The following is a 17,927-nucleotide window of genomic DNA, read 5'->3' on the forward strand; positions in this document are numbered from 1 at the left end:
AGGGGGTTGGACTCGATGGCCCTTGTGGTCTATTCCAACTCTATGATTCTATGATTCTATAAGAGCTGATTGAAGAATCGCTGTGTCGTCTGATATGTTCACCCACAACTTAACAGGAGGTGTTCCTGGTGAGTTCTGGCCCCTCTTTTTCTAGAAAAATACCACTGTTCCTAAAAGAAATAATCCTTCAGATATTATGTAGATAGAAATGTACCCCCTCACAATCCCTCTTTCAAAGAAATATGAACAGCTCTGTGAAGACACATTTTAGCCAGAAGTGATTTCCAGGACATTCTGCAAGTGATTTGTTCTCAAATATTTAGAAAGGCTTTTTTCAGCAAGGTTTTTCCAATAGCGTGAAGAGCAATAGGTTAGGAAAGGTTAGATAAACAGTGTTACATCCATTACATATGTTTTAGACATTCAGAAGCCTTTCCCTATTGCAAAAATAATAAAAAGTAGAGTGCTGTTTTATAAGAGATATTTTGGCCCATGGCTCAGTTGTAAATCTAGCCAAATATTATATTGGATTTAATCTGCAAAGCTCAGGGGATGTCAGTAGCACTTTGAAGGGAGTTGTGGGTGGGGGAATCAGATATAACGCTGGTCACATGGAAATGTGTATAGGGTTGTTATTTTTACACACACAGCTGCCGCTGCATCAGATCTCTTGTTAGCAGCACAGTCTTACCTGCAAAACATATAAATGGAGCAATTATGCCTTTAAATTGCTCCCTGGAAAAACAAGGCACTTGTCTTAAGTGCCTTGGCACACATATCACCCAGGGTTCCCATATGATGAGGCAAGCAAAGAAAACTTAACCATGCCTTGGATTGCCTGCCTGTTTTCCATGTGCAGCTATAATGAGCCTTGAAGGCACTGCAACTAACCTTGCTGCTGTGGTCAATTAACCTTGCAGTTAACATATGCTAAGCCATGCATCTTTCCCTCTGCCTATATATTTTTGCTCGTGATACACTGATTGGGTGTGTTTGTTTTTAAGAGTCTGAAAAGCATTATATATCAGAAGGAAGTCGACAACAGTCCGTGTGCCAAGATTATTCATGTGCCTAGTGGTTTACTTCATAAAATGTTTACTGATTTCATTGCTATTGTGGTTCTGCTTAACTAAGCTTAAATATAAGGGTCAATTTAAATTTTTACATTATTATGTCTCATGGATAGCTCAGTTGGTTAGAGCATGGTGCTGATAACATCAAAGCTGCAGGTTCAATCCCCATAGGAGGCAGTTGCATATATATCTGCATTGAACTAGATGATCCTCAGGGTCATTTTCAACTCTATGATTGATTGATTGATTGATATATTTATTTATTTATTTATTTCCTGCCCTGTCTCATAAGATCCCAGGGTGGGTTACAAATATGTAAAAATTCAATATCAAAACCAAGTGTTCCTGCTTGCTTTGAACTCTTGCTTCCCATTGTACCAACATATCCCAAAGCACAATAAATGCCTAGGTTTGCACACTTAAGAAAGTAAGAGGAGCCTTGTTGGTTCTGGCCAATGACCTATCTAGTCCAGCATCCTGTTCTCACAGTGGCCAACCAATGGGGGAAGCTTAAAAGCAGATCCCAAATGCAATAGACCTCTCCTGTTTTTTCACCTCTAGCTTAAACGGAGCCCAAGTTCCTTAACTGATGACTAATGTATTGAGAATGATTTGTATGATCTGTCCCCATGGCTTGCATTCTTAAATTTCATACATCATTTATGGATCTTTGACTTGTACCATTCCCATTATTGTAAGTCCGCTCGCCTTCCGGGTGTGGCGGCATTGGGGGCCAGAGGCTGCTCCCCACGGGACCTGATGAGGGGTTTCTGGTCACTGGGAACCCATCTGAGCTGTTGAGGAGGGTGTAACACCCCTTTCGCCTATCAGGTGCTGGATCCAAGCCTGCCTGCACGATTGGCCAATGGCAGGCAGGTTTGGACGCAGGGTTGACCTTGGGGGGGGGGGTAGGCCTGATGGAGCAGGTAGGCTTCCTTCAGGTCCACCTCCAGGGCATTTAAGGACCTTGCCCCGGACCTGTTACCTGGTCTATTCCTGTGACTTGGGGCTTGCGCTCTTCACTTTTAGATATAATTTATGGATATTTGACTTGTATTGTTCCGGTTGTCGTAAATCACCTTGAGGCTTTTTTGTATAAGGTGCTTAATAAGTGAAACAATAAGATTACGATACTGCATTTATGTCAGTTCATCTCCTTTTACTCTTGTCTCCATCTTTACTCACTGCCCTTCTCAATTTCTGCTATCTCTCCTCTACAGAATTTCTGTGCGGTAGCCGGCCACCGTCCAATTAGAAAGAGGGTATAGCAAATCGATTTTAAAAGTAGCTGTTCAGTCATAAGCGTTCCTTTGAATGCCACACAACATTCCCCAAGCAGAAAGGATTTACAGTGAAGTGAGGAAGAACCAGTAAAGGAAAATAGATATCATCTCTTCCACCCGTATCCACCCCGAGCTAAGATTTATACTTGTTGTGCCAGAGTGACAGCAAGCAAATCCAGTTCTTCCTGCAAAGGCAGCTTCCAGCTCTCCAGCTTTCTATCTTTAAATGACAAACACTGCTTGGAAAGAAATTTCCATGCACCTGAAGCTTGACCCCAAACCACAAATAATGGGACAGGAAATGGCTTCCCAAATACTCTTTATATATACAGTTTTTCCATGGTACATGATTTGCAACACAGCATTACTGGTGTGTGCCGACTTCTCGAAAAGGTCATAATTCTTTCACTAGGTTAGTTCGTTCCAAACACGTACACACATAGAAGATGTGGGAGAGGAATCCCTTTCGGGATCATTCGGTGTATATTCAATCCATTGGAAATATTCTGATCTGAATAGTTCATTTGTCCTGAAGGGTTTTCACAGGGTTTTCATAGTCTACAGCAGGCTTCCTCAACCTCGGCCCTCCAGATGTTTTGAGACTACAATTCCCATCATCCCTGACCACTGGTCCTGCTAGCTAGGGATCATGGGAGTTGTAGGCCAAAAACATCTGGAGGGCCAAGGTTGAGGAAGCCTGGTCTACAGCCCATTTTGCAGTCTAAAGCTTTCACAAAAGATGAGAACCCAAGCCCTCCTCTGCCATTTGCATACCTATAGTTACCTAGAAAATGTAATGGTGTGTCTACCGATATAATCACAGTTTTATCCTGTCAAGGCTGTTGCCATAAAGGCGGAAAGTGCTTGTCAGGGAACTGTGGATTGATACAGAGGCAGCACCACAATGGTGGTTGTTAAGTGATTTAGTTTTCACCAGTACCACAATTGCTAATGTAGCACTTGGGGAGAAATGAGCTTGTTTCTGAGGTAAACTTTTATTTTTAAAATGATTAATGGTATGTGTGAGTGCACACACATACACAAAATTCATTTAGTTCAGTTTATAAGAATACATAAGTTCCCAGAAAAGGTACTTTATTTGCACACACATTATAAGAAAAATACATTGGTATTAAATAATAATAATTTTTATTTTATTTTATTTTATTTATTCCCCACCCATCTGGGTTGCCCCAGCCATTCCAGGCGGCTTCCAATAAAGCAATATTCAATAATCCATTAAAATAATAAAATTAAACAACAGCAAATAATAATGAAACAGTTTACACTTATCAGTTACAATAAAGAATTGCTATATAATAAAACTAGTGCATGCTCACAGCTTGAATACTTTAACCCCTTTCTTTCAAGTGAAATTCTATGTGATTGGCGAAAACTGACTTGAAATCTTATAATGGGAATTCATTACAGAACCGTACCTGTACAACCAGTTAGCTAGGGAGTGCAATGTACTCTGTGGGTTTGGCCAGAGTTTGTGGTGTGTGATGCACTGCTGTTGCCTCTCGTCCTGTGGATTTGCACCTTTCCTTTAAAACGAAAACTTGACAAGTGGAGTCTTCTCTTTCTTCAGTCGTAAAGCTGGCTGAAATACAGCTGGGATTGTTTGTACTGTACTGAGAATTCTGCGCTAAAATGTCTGTTGGTAAAGGAGAGTGCTGTGATCCGATTCCTGACCGGCCTCCCAAAGCAGGATTGCAAACGAACAATGAACACTGCAGAAAGAACGACATCTGACCTTCACGGTTTCTATCATTTCTCCTTACTCCCTGCCCTTCCAAGTATTTGAGACTTTCTGCCATCCCACATTGTTGTATGTTGAAAGCATTAAAGAGACATAATGGAGTAGCTTCTCTGCTGGTATAAATTGGGCTCCAGCTCTGCAGCCCTGAATGGGTCTGTGTCTAGCTTTTGAAGCACCTGGGGATACAACTCAGTGTTTTCAATTTTCTCTTCCTTTCTGTGCTTGAAAGGATTCGGAAAGACTGAACTTTTTCTTCTTCCAGGGCAAGGCCAACATAGCATTGCATCCCATTTCTACATGAAAGCACCTCTTTTTTCCCCAACATGAAAAACTAAAAGCTTTTATACTAAAGTGTATTGAGCAGCTTTCATTATAAAGACACCTTTCGGGGGACTAAAATGGTCGCTTCTGCACTTGGCACAAAAATTGGATATTCACATGCAGTTCACTCCCTTAAAAGTGAAGTCATTACATAGTTCTGTTGCAGCAATCTCATATGCTATGGGAGGGGAAACCTCGAAATACAAGCAGTATGCTCTTGAAAATGCTATTTCCACATCCTTGTGGCTTCTTACTGTCCCTCTAGTTCCACCATCCAATGTCTTATTTAATGAAGCTTTGGCATATGTGTGTGGAACCTGTAGTCTTCCAAATATTGTTGGACTATAATTCCCATCATCCTTTATCCATGCTATGCTGGCTGGGGATGATGGGAGTTGGAGTTCATCTGAGAGGCACAGGTTTCACACTCTGGCCCTGTATGTTCAGGATTCATCCTCATATCCTTTGGTACATACTGAAGACAACATAAATGTACCGTACTTCCCCCAATCTTGTAATAAGGTTACTATGTATCATTGGAAAAATACATCTCCACTCTCTCCCATTTCAAGACATGTTGAGTTGTGATCTAGACACACATTAAACTACATCCGAGCTGAAATTTTGAAAGAAGATTTTCTGATGAAGTGCTGAAGAAATGTTGGTTGGGGCTAAATGGCATGCTGAAGTAATTCAGATGGAAGAAGAAATAGACAATGTTGCTATAGTGTCAAAACTCACTGAAATGGTATGATTAAGAGAAGGCAGGCAAAGCAAAGAATGATTTGAGAGATTCTGGTCCCCTTTTATTAATTACATGAAAGAGGAGTACAATTCGGACCCATTTAAAAGTTTTTCACTGTTGCTATAATTTATGTATATGTTGTATATAAGTTTGTAATGTTTTATTCCTGGCAGCCAACTGATGAGGGTGGTGTATGATTGCACCTGGCTGAGTAGAGGGAAAACTTGCATTTGATGTGTGGAGAGAGAGAGAGAAAGAAAGAAAGAAAGAAAGAAGATTTCACTTCACTTTTAATTTGAATATTGCCTCTCTATATTACTATACACAAGGCGATGTACAGCAACAAAACATACAACAAAGAATGTGCGCAGCATCTTTCTCGTAATCAATAAGGGCACAGGGTGTCTCTTTTTCTCTTTCTGGCAAGTGATCAGCATCTGTGGGAAGGAAGGCATGGTGGCCAATTTCTCCTTTAAGTTGGCCATTATCCGTTTGAGGCTTATACGCCTGTCGGTCTTCAGGCAGACAGCATCAGTATGACGTCACAATGGCCAGCCAGTCTTTTGCAGCTGCATCAGCCTTGGGGGCAGCGGGTGGGCAGGGGCAACACTGATCAGCCTCTTTTCCCACTGAATCCAGCCACCGCCTGTGGCAGTATGTATCTCCCTCTCAGGCAGAAGCAGGGAAACTCAGACAATTACTCTTTCTCAGTGAGGTGAGTTTCTGCAGGAACATATGGGAACCAGCGGCAGAGCATATGCCCGCGATGCTCAGGGTGGGCGTGCTCCCAAGGGGGGCATGGCGCAGAGGGTGCTCTCCCAGGTTTGGGATAGCTGCTCAGGTGCACGCGCTCTGCAGCCGGGGGCCAAGCGAGCCACCCACGGGGGCCGAGTAAGCTGCCCATGGTGGACATTCGGCGCGCCACCTGCCCGCGACTCTGAAGCCTCCCCCAAGCTGTCAAAACAAAGGGGGAAGGGGGAAATGCTGCGGCCAAAGTGGCGCAGCTCCCCCCTTACCCCGACAGCTTAGGCAGGTTTGTTAAAGGAAGCCTAGGCTGGTAAATCAAATATGGATGGCAAAGACACACAGGAAGGCCTTATTGCAACTACTGTCTCTCTAGATTTGCATTTTCCTTCCTGCAAATGTCTTTAAAAGTCAGACTGCCTTCCAGAAGTAATGCAAGACTTTTTAAAGCAGGAATTGGTAATTGGAAATAATTATGGGACAACTTTAATGGGGTAGTTAGGGGAAGAGGGGTCTCTTAGACCCATGTAATGATGTTCCATGCGTCCAAATAATTATGACTCTGATGTATTGCTGATGGAATACTTTGCCATAAAGGAACACTGTGCTCATATTTTCTCTTTACTGTATGTGGGAATGTGCCTTAGGGCTGAAAAACCTCAATTTCTTAAAGAAGCCAGTTCTTTTTCCGATTCATTTCAGCTGCTTTTAATTTTTATAGTTTATGTTGTGTTTCCCTTGTGCGACCAGTGCAGCCTCTGGCAACAAATGGATTCCTGAACATTCCAATTGCTCAGAGAACATAGCTCTCGGAATATTTGCAGTCCAGCTTCTATTAGAGAAGGAAATGTCAGTTTGACTGGGATTAAAGCCTCACAAAGGCTAGGCACAGTAGTTGCTGTGTGGGACTGTCTGACTGGGAACAGGTCAGAAAGTATGGTAGCTGAGGGGTGGATGTGGATTATTCATTGGAAAATTAATTCAGACAAGATAGAAGTACTTTTGGCGTGAGAACGTCTGAGATGGGGCCTTTTCTAAAGTGGCACTAAGACTCTGAGACACCCCGCATTTGGTCCCTTTGCTGCCAGTTTTCCCAATTTCCTGCCATTTTAATTGAGAGGGCATTTTTGGAGCCCTCTGGAGAGCAAGGGTCTTGGTTTTTCTGCCAACTGGGTATGCTTATTGCTGCTTCTTGTCTCCCCCCATTTTGCTTTAGTCCTGTATTTGAGGCTCTTCATTGTGAGCTTGTCAACATGCTCTTGCAAGAAAGGTGGGGTACGAATATTTCAGTGAGTCAGTCAAACTAAAGGTGACTGAAGAACGTTTGTAGAATCGGCAGCGGATTGAGAAATGTGAACTTTGAGGAAGCCTAGATTGAAAAGGCAGTTGAAAAGGGAGCCAGCATGGTGTAGTGGTTAAGAGCGGTGGACTCATAAGCTGGTGAACTGGGTTCGCGTCTCCGCTCCTCCACATGCAGCTGCTGGGTGACCTTGGGCCAGTCACACTTCTCTGAAGTCTCTCAGCCTCGCTTACCTCACAGAGTGTTTGTTGTGGGGGAAGAAGGGAAAGGAGAATGTTAGCCACTTTAAGACTCCTTAATATAGTGATAAAGTGGGATATCAAATCCAAACTCTTCTTCTCTTCTTGAGAAAGGCAGAGGAAGCTAGGGAAAAGCCGAGAGAGGGGGCTCTGAAGAAACCTCCACAGAACTTCAGCTCAGGAGGGGGTGGGTGGGGTCATACTGTTTAGGCAGAGGCCAGGGAGGGACAGGAGTACTAGGGGGACTGACAGGGAGGGTGGCTAAAGGATAGAGGCCAAAGCAGGTCATGGGTTGAAAAGCACAAACTTGAGAAAGAATAGGCAATGCAGACATTGCCGAGAGGAAGTACTATGCAGAAATTATGATGTGCAAGAAGTCTTCCTATCATCAAGAAGAAAAGAAAGAGAGGGATGGAGACTAGGGATATAGAGTTGCTTCATCAAGACTTCAGATTCTAGAGTCACTTTTGCACCTGACAGGCTTCTTGTAACTTTAAAGCAGGTCTGGGGAACCTGTGGCTTGCCAGACATTGATGAATTCCAGCTCCCATCATCCCTGACCATTAATTGTGCTGGCTGGGGCTGAACGGACTGCGAGCCCAACAACTTCTGGAGGGCCTCAGGTTCCTGGCTTTAAAGGGTTGCATTGGAAAGGGAGCAGTGGCCACAAAGGTTCAGTACTGTTAGTGAAACTTAATAACCTTGCAAACATAAGGGGAGGACTAAGAAGAATCAGTTGGCGGGAATGAAACATGGATACTGAATTTTACATTTTGAATTGAACTGACCAGTCTAAAAAATATTTTATCTTTATCTTTTTACTACTATTTATTTTACTCCTTTTTTTTTTTTTAGGGACGCGGGTGGCGCTTTGGGTAAAAGCCTCAGCGCCTAGGGCTTGCCGATCGAAAGGTCGGCGGTTCGAATCCCCGCGGCGGGGTGCGCTCCCGTTGCTCGGTCCCAGCGCCTGCCAACCTAGCAGTTCGAAAGCACCCCCGGGTGCAAGTAGATAAATAGGGACCGCTTACTAGCGGGAAGGTAAACGGTGTTTCCGTGTGCGGCTCTGGCTCGCCAGAGCAGCGATGTCATTCTGGCCACGTGACCCGGAAGTGTCTTCGGACAGCGCTGGCCCCCGGCCTCTTGAGTGAGATGGGCGCACAACCCTAGAGTCTGTCAAGACTGGCCTGTATGGGCAGGGGTACCTTTACCTTTACCTTACTATTTTTTTATTATTATTTGAACACACCAGAGACGGCAGGATAGCTGAAAAAGCTGAAAAATGTCTTAGTAAATATGAATAATCTGAGCTTTACTGTTCAGCCAGGTGGGCCTCTGGCATTGCATCTGCTAAGCACCCCATCAGCGCTGCAGAAACCTTTGCCGCAGAAGCAAAAATAGCAGCGCTTGTTTTCATTTCACCTGTGTGATCACACGGGCTATGTTTCTTAAGATCTCCGCACCAGACTCAATGTGCTAGATCTCTTTAAATCGGGTGGGGGGAACACCCCTCCCCAATGTTATGGTACTGGTCAGTATTATGTTTCTGCTTTATGTAATCCAAATGGTCATTTCCAGACAGAAACATCTAAACAAAGAATATTGACACAGATGTGAGGGTTAGGAAAGCACAATGTAGCTTCAAAGGGGTGTGTGTGTAGGGAATGTCAGGTGAGTAATTTGAAATTATCCTGTATCATTTGTAGCCCAACATGCTGAGGACAACTCTGTAATACATTTGGGTCCTCCCGGAGCCTCAACCTTTTTTCTTTTTTTCTTTTTGCAGTTCTGAGACATGGGGCTGGGTGGGTGAGTAGGTGGAGCACGACCCTCCATCCCTGATGGGCTGCATTAAGTGAGATGAGTCACAAGTTGTACAAGCCAAGTTTTAATAGATGTTTTCAGAACAAACGGCAGTTTTGTTTGGAAGAGGTTTCTGAGGCTTGAACCCTCAGTGACGGTTCATTTAAAATAGTTGTTTTACAGCAGGAGCCGCCCACTGATTCTTGGGAATCGTGGGCACATTTGCAAACAGGAGAAACCACAATCGCACATCTGCATGTGCTCACACAAACATCTGGGCCACTAGCAGTGGCATAACGTGGTGATGGGGGCACAGGGACAGCTGCCCTGGGTGCAAATTTGTTAGCAAAATTTCAACACCTGGTGCTGACTCAATACAGCCGTGTGCTTCTGTCACTGGGTTCTGTTGAAAAGGGCTTCTCCATGCAAACCATGAATTGACATCCCCAGACAACAAAACGACTCTTCTTTTCTTTTCCTTTTTCCTTTTTCTTTATAATCTTTATTTCTTTTTTAAAGTTTACAAAAAACAGAAAATAAATTAATCCTTTCACCCACATATACGAAAAAGAAAAATGATACATAGAAGAAAACATGAAAAGAAAAAGAAAAGAAAAAAGAAAAATATATTTGTCAAATACACAAAATTATTTAAAGAGTGCAAACCATATTGAATATTCTATACCCAAAATTCCTAGAAAGACATTACCTTCATATCCCATCTTTTCTTTTGTACCGTCACATTCTTTCTATTTCACTAAGCTGGTTTGAGTCCCTTATATGTTAATTGACTTCCCCCTATGTCTTTGCAGTTTCCACATTTCTCTTACATTTAAATAATCTGCATTCCATTATTAAAAAGGAAAATTCCCTTATATCTGTGAAGTTAGTCTAGGCACAGCCAAGTGTTGTTGTTGGAACCATATTTTGTCATATTTTTTAAAGCAATCCCATTCTTTTTTAACCCTGTCGCCTGAGTGACTTCTTATTAATTCCGTCATTCTGGCTAGTTCAAGGTACTCACACAACTTTAATTGCCTTTCGTCTTTTGTTGGTGTTAACTCATTTTTCCAATATTTTGCTATTAACATTCTGGCTGCTGTTGTCGCATAAAGAAACACTCTTTTATTTTCATTTGGAATGCTTATTGTTAAAATGTCTAATAAAAAAGCTTCAGGTTTCTTTAAGAATGTATATTTTAGCATATATATATATTTAGTTCCTCATAAAATATGTCCCCCCTTTTTTAATTTGGGGACAAGTCCACCACATGTGAAATAAGGCTCCTTCATTTTGTTTGCATCTCCAACACTTGTTGCTATTATTTTTATTTATTTTAGCTAATTTGGATGGGGTCAGGTACCATCTGTAAGTCATTTTCATAAAGTTTTCTTTAACCAGATAGCACGCAGTAAATTTTAAGTCTTTCCCCCATAATTCTTCCCATTCGATTCTTCTTTTCTTATCTGTGCTGCTGTGATCTCATGGATGGTGTGGATGCCATTAAGCAGTTGAATGTGCATGCCTACTTGGTCTGTTTCCCCTTCCTCCGACCCTCTGCGTAGCCCCGGGTGCTGCCAACCCACACTACACCACTGGCCATGATACATTAGCCTTATAAAAAGCATTTTCACTTTCTACAAATCTAATTCGGGAGGACAATTTTCCTGGAGGGTTAATCTCTCCTTCCTAGCTGCAATGCCCAGAAAGATCACATACCCCAGCTGCGATGGTGCATACTTTCAGGTGTGTAGGGAAGCAACACAGCTGGGGAGTAGAGGGGTATTTCTTACCTCATCTGCTACATCCCACCCACCATAATGGTTCCTTCTCCATTGTAATTGTAGCAGAAGGCTTCTTTGCACACATGGCCACCTTAGCACATGGCAACTAAGGCTGAAGTGTGTGCCACGTGGCTGAAAGAGTCATGAATTCTTCGTGCATGTCCATTGGAACAAGTGTCAAAGGTTACGTTTCATTTCTTCCTTTGTGCATTTCCCACAAATGAGAGTTAACAGAGGTGTCAACCAGTGTCAACACCACAGTACAAAGGGAGCAAGGCTCTCAAAAACACGTGTATGTATGGTTTCCTCAGATGTCTGGCCTCCAAATCTGACAGCTCTTTCTTTTTAAATGTTGCAGGTGAGTTTTCTTTTCTGTAACAGTGAGCTGCTGACCCCCTGAACTGAAGCGGCATTTCTGCCAGCTTAATTAGCTGTGCTGATAAGAGGAATCATTATGAAACCTTAAAGATGTTCTTGGTGATACTCAGCACACAGATGCTCCCCATGGACTGGCCTTAACCGGCTCCACATGCTGTTCTCGCTGATATGTCAGCTACATTTATTAGCTCAGGAAATGAAAAACACCACCAATGCCCACTTATTTAACCATACATCTTTTGCCCTTCTGTGATTTTTTTGACCTATTCTTAACTGCTCTGGGCTTGGTTTTCTTTTCAGCGTTACACTGCGCATTCAGGTTATGTCCAGCTCTACTTCATAATGCATTATTGGATAAATATGATGTGCAGCGTAAATTAATAATGCAGAGTCTTCTTCAGTAAAAGAATAAAAGCTTTACTGAGTTAAAATAAACTCATTTGCAAATACAGTGGTACCTCTGGTTACAAACTTAACTCATTCCAGAGGTCGGTTCTTAACCTGAAACCATTCTTAACCTGAGGTACCACTTTAGCTACTGGGGCCTCCCACGGTCGCCGTGCCACCAGAGTGCGATTTTTGTTCTCATCCTGAGGTAAAGTTCTTAACCTGAGGCACTACTTCCGTGTTAGCGGAGTCTGTAACCCGAAGTGTTTGTAACCCGAGGTGTTTGTAACCCGAGGTACCACTGTAACAGCATGGCGAACAGAAGATTAAACTAGCTTCAGAGCATACACAGAGTTACTGAGTCACACAGAGTCTCCATTGAGCACAGGCTTCACAGAGTACAGGCTCCACCTTACACACACAGAGACATAGACTGAGAGAGAAACTGAGTCTGCCTGCAAGCAGATACAATACTTATACAGTGGCACCTCGGGTTACATATGCTTCAGGTTACATATGCTTCAGGTTACAGACTCTGCTAACCCAGAAATAGTACCTCGGGTTAAGAACTTTACTTCAGGATGAGAACAGAAATCGTGCTCCAGCAGCGCGGCGGCAGCAGGAGACCCCATTAGCTAAAGTGGTGCTTCAGGTTAAGAACAGTTTCAGGTTAAGAATGGACCTCTGGAACAAATTAAGTACTTAACCCGAGGTACCACTGTACAGGGAATGAGTCATCCTCAAGATGAGTCACAGTGATTCAGCATGCTAAATGATTCTGTAGCTTTTCAGCATTTCACAACATTTCTAGTCTCCTTTACTGCTTCTGCTCTCAAATACTTTTGTCACATGACAAAATATGTATTATGGTCCCTTTTTGGAAGTGGAACAGTCACCTTGCGCCACAGCCTCAGAACTGGGACTCTATAGCTTCCGTCCTGAGATAGCTCAGTCAGTAGAGCATGAGCCTTTTAATCTCAGGGTTGGACTAGGTAACTCTAGTGGTCCCTTCCAATTCTACAACTCTATGAGTCCCATGGCTGAATGCTTCTCCACCTATCCAAAACTTTCAAGACCTGGCAGATTAAGATGAGTCCCCTGTTCCTCCCTATCTAATTCCTGCCACCTTCATCTTCACATCTCATCTCTTAGGCATACTCAAAATCTTAAGTAATCATTTGTCTCTGTGTGGTTTCTATTTTAACATCAATGGTAACCTTGGGAATAAATTTCGCTCTTGACATCAGCTCGTCCAGTTATCTGATTGGTTGCTCTCACTTGGCAACATTGTGATCTAATGCATGAGCTCAATAGTCAAGATGGTTTAAAACCTTAGAACCTCACTCATATTGCAAAAGTGGGTATGAGACATCCTTAGAGGAGGGAGAGAGGCAATTTTTTGCCAATCTCCCACCTTTCCTGCTTACTCACTCACTACTATTGCCGCCTCCACCTCTAGATGGGTGAAATATGCAAAGCACAATGTGTGAGGGTGCCTGAGCTGGATTCAACCATTAGATGACAAATCAGGTTGAAACTGGCTAGTTTTGTGTCCTGATTAGTAATTTATAAAATGTCTTTTCGTTCATGCAATGCTCAAAGTATTTATCATAGCTCTACTCTTGTTGGGAAGACATAATGGATTTCATAAAAGATTTGGTATTTTTGTCCAAGAGGTATTTTTCACTGGTAAAATCTTCAATGTCTATGTGTGTGTGTGTGTGCGTGCGCAAGCCACCCACTCAAGCTATTGAAAATGCACATACAAAGAAAGATAATTTGTGTCTTCCAGCCAAATGCAAGTGAAAGGCGTTTGTGTACAATTTACCTTGGTGTGATAGATGCAGATAAAATGAAATAAGCAGCTATAAAGAACTTTGTCGGGACATCCATTACTCAAATGGAACTTGAAATCTCAAAGGAACCAAAGAAGCACCACACACATAGTGGACTGTCAACATACCTTATCACAGGCAAAATCAGCATTAAGAAAAGTTAGCTGCATTTTCTGAGCAGATTTTTTAAAAAAACTTCCCTGAAGATTCCATCGCAGGCTAAATCAAGGGTAATAACTTGGTCGGCTACTGCATAGATCAGTTAAATTACTATTTTTTTCTTAAAAAAAAGAACATGCAATTTTAAAAACTTTCCAAAACACAGCTTTTTCCAAACTAAAAACAACAGCCAAATTTATCTGGGGCTAGAAATGGGTGGTATGTACTACTGCCACTCAAGTCTGAAAAGGCATGTCGGAGGCAGAATTGTAAAAGTGTTTTCTCATAAATGGATCTACAGTAAAAACCAGTATGGTCCTAAAAGAAGGATGGAGATGAAATGCTCATCTTGTACCAATTTCGCCACGAGCTCTTGGAATCTGGTTGACTATACAGCTGGGCAGGGCTTTGCAATGGGTGTCCAGGGCACCACTTGGCAGAATGAACAGAACACGACAGGGCTGGTTTATCACATGTTGAAGTAAGTGAAGTAATACTTCCAATGAGATCTCAGAAGGTCGTCAAAAGCAGAATCTAAAACTGTCCAGATGCTCCAGTGGGTTGAAATAAACTTACCTCTGGATGAGGACTGCAGTGCTTGCAGTCAGTGTTTTGCATGCACGAACCCATTGCAGCGCAAAGCGTTACACGTCACCCAGAGTTGAGCAATCAGCTATCAAGTGTACAGGAATGTGGGAACTGGCCCAGTCCATAAATTGCAAGACCTGTTTTAAAACTTTGATGTGGGCTTTTGCTACATACCTGAATCACCTTTAACCACAAAAGTTTCTCACCCATGGAGGGATGCCTGCTTAAAAGATTTACAACCCATCATTTGATCCAACAACCCAAAGAGCACCTTAGTAAAGGTAAAGGGACCCATGACCATTAGATCCAGTCGTGACTGACTCTGGGGTTGCGGCGCTCATCTCACTTTACTGGCCGAGGGAGCCGGCGTACAGCTTCTGGTTCATGTGGCTAGCATGACTAAGCCGCTTCTGGCGAACCAGAGCAGCGCACGGAAACACCGTTTACCTTCCCGCCAGAGTGGTACCTATTTATCTACTTGCACTTTGAAGTGCTTTTGAACTGCTAGGTTGGCAGGAGCAGGGACCGAGCAATGGGAGCTCACCCCGTCACGGGGATTTGAATCGCCAACCTTCTGATCGGCAAGCCCTAGGCTCAGTGGTTTAACCCACAGTGCCACCCGTGTTTAAAGCAATACCAAATCTACCAAAAAGTCCTTCCTCCACTGCTGTGTGTGTGTGTGTTCTCCCCTGGCTTCTGCAACCAACTGGGAGTTGGAGCAGAGTTTTCTTTTAGGCAGGGAATCAGGAAGCAATCTCCACACGACTGCTTTGTCACTGGCTCGTGAATAGCATACCCTCCAAGTGTTCCGATTTTCTAGCGACCACCCTGGAATTATGAAAGCCACTCCAGCTTCTGATTTGATCCTGCAATGTCCCTATTTTCTATGCCAGTGCTGCTGCTGTCAGGCTCGGGGAGGAGGATGAGCTAGCTGGTGCTTGTCCTGAGCATCAGAGGCAGTGGCAGCTGTGAGGGAGAATCCCGTTGCCTCTCTATGGCCTCTGCATGGCCTCTGCTACCAGCCTCCTCCCTCCTTGGGCAGCTTCATAGTGGCTGCTGGAGAGCAGGAGAGGAGAGGCTGCTGCTGCCACAGTGCAGGCAGAGGGCAGGGCTGCCCTGGGTGGGATGAAAGCAGAGTGGAGCACAAGGAGTCTTGTGTTTGTATCTAGTCTTGCCCCTTTCTAAAATTGATTTTTTGTTGTGTGTTTTTCTTTTTGTAAATCTTCCAATTCAAAGTGTTGGTGCTGACCTTTAAAGCCCTAAACGGCCACGGTCCAGTATACCTGAAGGAGCGTCTCCACCTCCATCGTTCTGCCCGGGCACTGAGGTCCAGCTCTGAGGGCTTTCTGGCGGTTCTCTCGCTGCGAGAACCAGCGCAGGGAACCTCCAGAAATCAGGGGAACCAGGCAGAGGGCCTTTTCGGTAGTGTCACCCGCCCTGTGGGACGCCCCCCCCCCCCGATGTCAAAGAGAAAAATAACTACCAAACTTTTAGAAGACATCTGAAGGCAGCCCTGTTTAGGGAAGCTTTTAATGTTTAATAGGTTATTGTATTTTAGTGTTTTATTGGAAGCCACCCAGAGTGGCTGGGGAAACCCAGCCAGATGGGTGGGGTATAAATAATAAATTATTATTATTATTATTATTATTATTATTATTATTATTATTATTATTACTATTATTATTATTCCAAAGAATAAAATGAAATTGGGATTATTGGGTTTTATCAGGACAGTGGAGGGCATGTGTCATAGGTGCTAATTCCCTGGGGTCCTGGTTGCCCAAGAACCCACAAAATTCCCCACGTAGGTGCTGGGCACCCACAAATTTCGGACCCAGGCTCCCATGGTCGCAGGGCCAAACTGGCACTCTTGGCACTGTGTGTTGTGTCCTGCACAGGGTGGGGCACAACAATGGGGGGCGTCCAAAGAGGGTCAGTTGTAGAAGAGTGAGAAATGTCCCTATTTTCATCTGTGGAATGTCAGAGGGCATGGAATAGGACCGGGCTGATCTTATTATTGCTGCAATATTCATTAGGTGTTCGAAAACATATAACTCCTAATGGCAACCTCCATTTGCCACTCTCTGTCTTTAAGTAAATGTGAAGGGCCAGAATGGATCGATGTTGTTTTGCAAGCAGCATTCAAAAGGGCAGTTGCTATAGAAGTACTAGCCTTTGGCCTTTGCACTAATCAACACGCAGAAAATGACACTGGGGCACCTCGGTGCTGCGGTACTTCAAACGTTCAGCAAAAGTTGGGAAAGGTTTGTGTAGCTTTTTCGTATTGGATTTATTAAGTGTAATCGAGCTTGATCAAATATTGAGCACAGGTCTAACAAAAGCCTAGAGGATGTACCGTGGGGCCTCATTATTTTCAATTAATTATCATTTTATAGGTAGGCTCTGAACTATGCCTAGGGGATTGCACCAGCACAGCTTAATTTTTCACACAGGAGGAAGAAATGTGTAAAACTAATTTTCTCAAAGGAAATTAAATGGCCACTAAAGCTGAATCTCATTTAAAATGCATCTCTTTTGCCCAGAGCTTGTACACGATTAGAAGTTGAGCACGATCACAGATGTAGTCTTACGAGTATTAACGAAATCATATTAAAAGTGATACTGGCCTTTTTCTTTCTTTCTTTCTTTTACTTTGAAAATCATTCCTCCCTCGCCCCATTGTGCTTTAAAGCAAAAATCATGGACAGCATTTTAGTTTGGGAGAGTGGGAAATGAAGAAGAAAAACCTTTATGGGTTAGGAATCATGTCAGTTCTAGAGGTTAGCATAAACAGCTTAGTGCAGGGTTCCCCGAATTTAGGTCTCCAGCTGTTTTTGGACTATGACTCCCATCATCCCTCACCACTGGTCCTGCTAGCTAGGAATGATGGGAGTTGTAGCCCCAAAACAGCTGGAGACCCAAGTTTAGAAAACCTGGTTTAGTAAAAGGAAACTATGGTTGTGGATGTTGCCACTGTTTAATGTGAACTTTAATTACTGTTTGCATGGTGATATTTTTCTCCTGTATAAATGCAACATCACTTTCACACTTTTGTCTGTGTGATTTATGATCGATCATATGTTTTTCTGTTTCCACTAGTTCAGCCACAAGGTATCCTGCCCTGCCCACCCCATGACACGATTATTCCTCAAAAGCAGGATGGGAAATTTGTCTCTTTCTGGCTGTCATTGGACTACAACTCCCATAATGCCTGACTGCTGCTGGCAATGCTAGCTGATATTGATGAGAGTTGTGGTCAAAAACAGCATTTGGAAGGCTGCAAATTCCCTCTTTCTAATTAAGTGCATGCATTGTTTATATCTAGCTACTTGGAGGGGCAAAACTTAATGATCACAAGCAGTGTGAAAACATGCTGCTTTATTTCAATTTCATATTGACTACATCCTAAGCCTTTGAATTCTACCAGGTAAATAGAGTTGCCAGACACTGACAGCAGCAGCAGGGGTTGGAGAGGGGGGGAAACCCCTTCAAGAATTGATGGCATACTTAATTTATTTATGATAATTTA

At 43.2% G+C, this 17,927-nt stretch overlaps 1 protein-coding gene across 1 annotated transcript in view; it reads left to right on the forward strand.

The window, feature by feature from the left end:
* PDE1A (phosphodiesterase 1A) overlaps positions 1 to 17,927 on the forward strand; it is a 138,169-nt gene that overhangs the window by 82,793 nt on the left and 37,449 nt on the right. The gene's annotated exons all lie outside the window — the stretch shown is intronic.

This window comes from Podarcis vaucheri, assembly GCF_965113315.1.
Source record: "Podarcis vaucheri genome assembly, chromosome: 1".
Taxonomy (NCBI): domain Eukaryota; kingdom Metazoa; phylum Chordata; class Lepidosauria; order Squamata; family Lacertidae; genus Podarcis; species Podarcis vaucheri.